The 8,221-nt window shown below is 30.1% G+C and overlaps 1 long non-coding RNA gene across 1 annotated transcript; it reads right to left on the bottom strand.

The window, feature by feature from the left end:
- Positions 1 to 7,215: 7,215 nt before the first annotated feature.
- LOC106305618 lies at positions 7,216 to 7,713 on the bottom strand. The gene is made up of 2 exons (XR_001263024.1): positions 7,557 to 7,713; positions 7,216 to 7,293 (listed from the first exon to the last, which is right to left on the bottom strand). It is a non-coding gene; the product is annotated as an uncharacterized LOC106305618 (long non-coding RNA).
- Between the last annotated feature and the right edge of the window lie 508 nt (positions 7,714 to 8,221).

Below are 8,221 nucleotides of genomic sequence, written 5' to 3' on the forward strand. Positions count from 1 at the left end.
TATCTGTGACAGTTGAATGGGAGATGAGTTATATACATCCGGTGATCGACGACATCTATTAAAATATTGTGTTATACCGGTATATAATAGTTAGATATGTTACTTGATTGTAGGGGTTATTATTGAGAAGGGAAGATGCCTTTTGCCATCGAACAAATCGATTGGAATAAGGAAGGTTAGTTAGGATTGTATCACGGCAACTTAAAATAAGGAAAAATGAAATCGTAGTTAATAAAAGCGAATATTGAACTAAACCGGTTTTTAGTAATTAGATATGGTACTTGATTGTAGGGTTGTTATTGAGAAGGGAATATGTTTTTTTGTTTAACACAAATCGAATGGAATAAGGAAGGTTAATTTGGAGTTTATCACGCCAACATAAAATATAAAATGTGAAGGCGAGTGAATCAAGGTGAATATCTTTTTAACATATCTAGTGAGTTAAGTTTAAAATTGATTTTCCATTTATTATTAATAATTTCGTGTAATTTATTATGTAAAATTTTTTGATTTATTTGAGAGGATATAAAATTGGGATAATTTTAAAAATACCCTATTTGTGATTTGAAATTTGAAAAATACACCCTTTTTTATTTATTGAAAATTACACTTTATTACCTTTAATAAGACACTTTTGTCCTGGTTTTATTTAGTAATTAATTTTTAATAACTAATTAATTCAGAAAGTATATAACTAAAGTTAAACTTTAAAAATATTATTATTATCTGTGTTTGTAACGTTTTGAGATAAAAATATGTTCATGTTGTTGATTTTTAGTATCTTTAATAAAATGATGAATGAATTGAATCATACAGATTTTTAAGAACAGTGAAAAAGTAGGTTACAAAATTATCTGCAACTGGAAGAGTTCTTCCGTGCTCTAGGCTTCACAAAGTTCAAAAAATATCTTTTCTTCCCTAGAATTATTGTGTGTTAATCAAAGAAAAATACTGTACGGAATAAATTGTGGTAAGAATAGAAAAGATACACCAATGCAACATTTACTGGTTTGATTGGTAATGGCTGTAACTTTAAAATTTTTGTTGTAGAAAAAAATCTGTAAATTTTTTGCTGTGGCTTTAGATTTTATTGCTGTAAAATTTTATGGAAAGCACTAAAAAATTGCATGGGATATTTGACTCTGCAGAGTACTTGTACAGCTGTAGGTTATTTCAAGAGCTGTGGTTTCAAAAAAAAATTAAAAGCTTGATTACTCAAAATTTGGTGCTTTAGAAATAAATAGGGTTGTAGACAGCACCTACAGCAACTACCAATCACCTCCGCGTCTTATATTTTATCTGGGTTTGTTTCATGTGTCTGATCGTACATCGGAACAAAAAAAGTCTTTAAATTGGAACAAGTGATTATATAGGTATTGCTAAACAACTTTGTATTATTGACTAGTTGGTTTTTGTTTTTCTTTAAATCTTAAGAACAAGAATACGAGAAATTTTCTTAAAAAAACTGAAGGGCATTTTTCTTGGCAAAGAAGTGTTTAAAATATGCTTTTTCAAACGCATATGATTCAAAATTTATTTGTGTTTTAATTTAAAAAATAATTTAGATGCTAAAATATTTACCAAGATTTCAATTGGATAGTTTGGTAATTTGACGTATGAGTAAGTGTAGTTTTCCAAAATATTATATAACGGTATAGTTTTCAAAATAAAATCTTATATGAAGGTATTTTCCCAAATTTTCCCTATAAAATTCATATTCATTTTTATAACCGAAGTTATGCGAACAAAATATGAAACATTGGCATCGTATACAATAAACTGCAAAATGTATTGTCCAAAGTATATATACATTGTAATTTTTTTTTTTAATTTATACATTGTATTAATTTAGATGAAATGCTAAAGAAGATTATTTTTTTACTAACCCGTTAGTCCACTAATATGTTTAGCTTTGGGCGTTCGATTTTAGGTTCAGTTCCAGTTTTTTTTTTTCAATTTGTGCCAATTTGGTTGTGATTTTCGTCTATTCGGTTCAAGAGATATATGAACCGTTTGGTTATTAATGAATTTAAATTTAGTTTCGGTTTGGCTATTTTGGTTTTTTGTTTGATTCGAATAATAACGTTAAGAACCTGATAAAATTTGAGTTTAATTCGGTTTTTGGTTCCCATTTTTGGATAATTTTGAATAATTTGGGTAAAAATCACATTTTGAATTTTGTTGGATACAATATCGGATAATTTGAATAAATTTAAATATTTCGAATAATTTTTTTTTGGTGATTATGTTCTATCGGGAAATAACGAAAATTTTAAATATCTCGGATAAAAGTAATAGGGCAATCCATTTTTGAGTTGTTCGGTTATATGTATTAGTGTTAGAATATTTGATAATTTTAAAACTAAAGATAATTAATATTTTAAAGGTGTATAAACTGTATTTAATATATTCAGATACCCATTCAGTTCTCGATTTAGTTTCAATTTGGTTTCAGATTTTCTATTTCAGCGATATAGGAACTGTTAAGATATTTGTTAACATTGATTTAGTTTTGGTTTTGTTTTTTATATTATTTCGGTTCGATTTTCCGTTCTCAATTTATTTGCCAAAACTTAATTATTTTTGTACAATTTGTCTTGTATTTAATAAATAACTGATTTAAACTTACTTTTAATAATGGATTTTGATCCGCGCTTTGAAAGCGCGAGATTTATTTTTCAATATTATTTCATACGAATGTGATATAGGTGACCCAAATCTGATCCAAATAAGTAGTACTGAACTATAACTAAAATTGGTTAGATATTCGAACGGGTTCAAACCTTTGCTATCTAAATAACTAGAACCGAACCAGATCCAAATTGAAGTGTATTTTGGGTATCTGAATATATCTAAATCAAATTTATATACTTAAATATATTAATTATTTTAAAATTATAATATATAAAAAATATCTAAGATATATAAGATATTTTTAAGTTATCTAAAATAATTGAAAATATATACAAAGTCAAAAATAAAATATAAAAATAGCTAAACAATACTCAAAACACCAAAAATACTTTAAATTATCTATTAATTTTCTATTTAAATCAAGCCAAACCAATTTCTATGTTAGGTTCATGTATTTTGGCATACATTATTTAAATTTATATGTAATATATTATTTTTATTTTTAGATTTTGAGAAAATAAAAGTATATATGAATTTAATTTTTTAAAAATAATTTGAATGGATTATCCTAATCGAGTCCGCAAAATTCAAAACAAAATGTATAAATACCTTAATGGAACTGATATCTTTAACTTTGAAAATCCAAAACCGGAGTAGATCCGAACCAAACCCAAATGAATACCCAGACGCCCACCCGTATTATTTATATTATTTTTGCATAAAAAATAATTTTGCTTAGAACATTATTATTCATTAACTAATATATACTAATATCACTACATTTTATACTAATTAAACGTTTTTTATTTAATGAGGTTTAATTGCTTATAATGTGTTTTAATAATTTGGGTTTTGATAAAATAATAATCTATAATATAATGAGGCAGTTGCCTCATTCCTGAGCCGACACGTCAGCATTTTGGTGGGTACCACTTTTAAAAAGTGTGAAAAAGTGTCAAGCCTGTTGCTCGAACCCGGGTTATTGAGATACAAACACTAACATTTATACCATTAAACTAAAAGATACTTTGTACATTGATCGCTGAAACTAATATATATTTATGAAGGTTGGAAACCTTTGCTTCTTAATATTTAAATGAGGTTCATCACGTTATATGAAAAAACAACAATTATAGTTTTTCCATATTGTAAACTGTCTTCATTTAATACGAGTTAGGGTTCTTTTCATCATTGTCTCAGATAAGTCTGAGTTACAGAGTTGCGCCGTGTGTCTGTTTATGTAAAAATAGATGGTAACGCATGGGCTTCGAGAAAAGATTGGGCTAATTAATTTTTACTTTATTGGGCTTAGTATCTGGCCCAGTCTGTTAATACAGACATATAGGAAGATTAGGTTAATTGACATCTTCACCATCTCCTTCGTCGCTGGCGATTCCCCTTCCGGCATTTTAATATATTTTTTTCCTACTCACCGGCCTCTTCTTTCTCTACCTCTCCTCAAACCAATCGACGCTTCAGTGTATCCCTTATTTTATATTAAAGGAAGCCGATCATCCACCGTTACATCTAGCAACAACTTCTGAGATTCTTATCTCTACCGTGACAGAATCATTTGTCAAATGATGTGACCAATTAAAACCCGATACAATATTTTAGGCAATCGATCTCGATTCTTCTTGATGTAGTTTCAATGGTGGTCTACCCGGCACAAACGATATTCCTCTCTATTGTCGGATGTAAACATCTGCAGCTGATGAGAAAGGGGTTGACGTGGATATTGGATCAGTCGATGAGAATTAGAATTCAAGTGTTGCTATTGGAGCCAAGCTCTCTTCTGTGATACTACGGTTCGTGGTTTAGCCGGAGATGCATTTGGCTCAAACCTAAAATAATCCTGCGTTTGTCACGGCTGATGTGGTCATCCCGTTAGTGGCGAGCTAGCAGTTAGATTTCATTGTTCTAGCGATGCTTCCGTGATCGGGCTTTGTGCTTATATCTACAAGAAGTTCATGGTCGTCGTAAGCGCATATGCAAAGGTAACGACATCAAATATCCTACTTATGTACACTTTTGGAGTAACTTTCAGTACAAAGTTGTCACTGTCAGATGAAAGTGTATATCAAGCCAAGTAGCCAACGAGGCGGTCGGGAGCATAAGAACGCTTGCTTTATTCTGCGCAGAGGTGAAAGTGATGAAAGTAGATAAGAATAAATCTGATGGAAAAATGAATCGTTAGGGGTATCGCGGTATCGCTTTCTTTGATTCTTTCTTCATCCTCTTCGCTTCTTACACCGACAGTTTATATGCAGGTGCAAGGATAATGGAAAAGCAACACTCGATTATGATTTTCAAGGTAACACACCAAAACAAATTTCAGAAAATTTAAACGGTTCTTGTCTTAACCCTTCTAAAGGATAATCTGTTTTGTTTGTTTTTTTTAAAGGTTTTCTTTGCCTTCACCATAGCAGTTGCAGCTATTTCTCATTCGATTTCATTGTCTCCTGATTCCGGCAAAGCTACCAATGCAGCTGCATCATGTACGCAAGACCATTAACATTCACACATCCGTTTTCATGGTTATAGACAGAGAATCAAAGATTGATCCAAGTGATGCATCTGGGAGAATGCTTGATAATGTTAAAGGAGATATTGAACACTGTCATACCTTGATCGTAAACACGTTTTCAGATTGTTCGAGGAAAACCAAATACTTCGGTAAGATACATTCATATTAGTTCAGATCAATTGTGTTTCAATATAAAACCGTTAGTGATAAATAAAGATAGAGAGTTCAAAGCAAATCATTGATGCACATCGTTGAGTTTATTGCCACCATTACTTTCTTCCTTCTTTTGTTAGTGTATTTCAGTTTAGCTTCTCATATTCAAACTCCTAGATTTTTCTAGCTATCTCTGGATCACACTCACCGACTCATATTTTTAAGCCAGTAATCTAATTTTAAGATTTTTGTTTACTCAATTGTATATTTGTATAGCTTAGGAAAATTTTCAGCAAAGATAGCAAGTGAGGAGGAACGCAAGATGTGGATCAATTGAGAACCTTCAGATCTCCGATAGCGATTCTTGAATGGTGGGGTCTCAGCGTAACGTTATCGTCATAACCAAATAAAATTTTCACGTAATACAAATGTCAACATTCAACAAAACCTTTTGTATGTTTAATTTTTTCCTTTTGATATTAGGAATTTGGTACCGTAATTTTATGATGTTTTGTTGATAATAGTTGAGTAAGATCGTTGTACTTGAGCCATGAACTTGCAAAACACTTTATATAGTGTAGTGTGCGCTTTGGAGATAATAATCAATTTATTAGGTGTAGTGTGCGCTTTGGAGGTTTCGATTGCAATATATATAAGAAAGGTTTAGGCCGTAACTTTAGCATATTCCAATTCAAAACAGTTAGAGAATATACCGTCATAATCTCATATCTTGACCATCAAATTTATTTATGGAAAATTAGATTTACTGATTTATTGTTAAAAACAAATAGAAGATTTGCAACTATATTGATTGGCTGGATATTTATGTTGTAGTATATACGATTTTTGTGTTTACAACTTCCGCCATTTTTTTTATATTCCAATATTCTTGTTTCCGATATTTTTGGTTTCTATATTTTTTGTTCTTAATTTGAACATATATTTGCAACTATAAAGATTACATGTGTATATTGCAAAGTTATTAATTTCGTTATATTAAAAAAATTGATTATTAAGATAATAATAATTTTTTCTGATTTCTCAGCTTTTAAAAAAAAAGTATTTGGGGTTTAGGAGTTTGACTCTATTTCATAATATACATCTAAAATGCAAGCTTCCAAATAAATATATAAACGATTTTGTTCATATATGTAAGATATTCATAGTTTAGAATAGGACATCATGTGTAGTTGAAATGTTGAATGTTGTAATCGATTGTCCCTAAAACATTGTTTGCCAGCTATGAATGGTTGGAACACTGATGTGTATATTAATGTATAGTTGAAATGTTGAAGAATGCAGGATCCAAAATGTGATAGAGATTGTACATAAAACATTTCATATGTTAAAACGTGAGTGTTGATGTAGCCACCAGATTTTTTGTTTCAATAGCTAAAATATAATCGAAGCTACTTTATTAGGAACTAGTGATCAGTCCCGTACTACGTACGGGTAAAGTTTTTTCAAATCAAAATTAGAATGTATTAAAACTATTTTTTGGTGTATATTGTGCCTTTTGAAACTTGAATACTTATACTTAGTTAGATCGATATATTTTAAGATAATGTAGAATTCTAGATCCAGAGAGGTAACTGATGAGATCCTTCACACAATTTATGTCCTGATATACTGCTATTGTAGTTTTAGATTCAGGGATTTTTGTTTTAAAGAGAAACTACAAATCTGATAACAAAATATGTACGTAACGATTAAAAAGTTAACAAATAACATCACCACATTTCTATAAAACTAGAAGCACAAAAAGGATTACCAACCTCATCAGATTACGCCTTCATATAGATAGTAGACATGAGTGTTTCTTGTTGGACGTTGCCCTTATTACATGAGTGTTTTTGACTCCCATTTACTGCCTTCTAATTATCATGGCTTTTTTTTCTTGCGGGACGTCTCATGTCTCTTAAGGGCCTTCTACGGTTGTATGTATGCTTTGACGCGAGTCTCTCTTACAGTCTCCTTCCCTAAAATATCATCATCACACAAAAAAGCACATTTCAGCTAAGAAAATTTTGATTTAATCTATTTTCAAAATGCTATTGACTTATTTTCTTCACAGTTTATCTTTTTCATGATGCATTATGTAGCTTTTGTCTGTATCTATAAAAGTAAGATAAAAAAAAGAAAGCTATAAACAGATTAGAAGAGAAAATTGTCTATGAAGAAAAATCAAATGACAGAAATTATAATTTGAGCAAGAACAATTTAGGCTTTTAGAATTACGAACATGGACTTTAACGTTCATTTGGCAACTTTGGCGTACCGCGTATCCGCCATCCACAACAAATGTGTTTTCCCCAAGTCTTTGAAAGGATTTTTTTCGAAGACTATTGTTATGCAACTTTTGGCCAATAGAAGTTTTCAATCTATCTGGTTGGGATTTGAAATTTTTACCACACTTTGAAGAGAGTTAGATGCCTAGCCCTTGCAAATAATATTGGAATATTACAGTTTCCAGAATAATCTATTCTATTAAAATAGCAGTATGACCTATTGATAAAAGTATTGTCCAACTATTATTTCTTTTATTTTTATCACTATTTAGAATATTATTTATTATGTTTTATGCCATTAGACTTATATTTAAATTACAATTGAAAAGACCTAAAAAGATGTAAAACAAAAAATATACCCGTCAGAATCTAGTAAGTGAGTTAAATCTTCTGTAGAAAGAAAGAAAAACTGCTCCAAAAATCGTGAGGACATGGGAGTAGTGGAAAATATCATGGATTTTTTGTATAGGAAAAATAGAAAATAGTTGATAGACAAACATACGCAATTGTTTTTTGATTTATCTGTATTTTCATTTTTAATTTGTAAAATAAATTCCACATGTCAGAATTTTATTGGTGAGGTGACTTGTGATTTATTATATAAGGGATGAAGATCGAC

This window comes from Brassica oleracea, chromosome C7 (genome assembly GCF_000695525.1).
Source record: "Brassica oleracea var. oleracea cultivar TO1000 chromosome C7, BOL, whole genome shotgun sequence".
NCBI classification, from domain to species: domain Eukaryota; kingdom Viridiplantae; phylum Streptophyta; class Magnoliopsida; order Brassicales; family Brassicaceae; genus Brassica; species Brassica oleracea.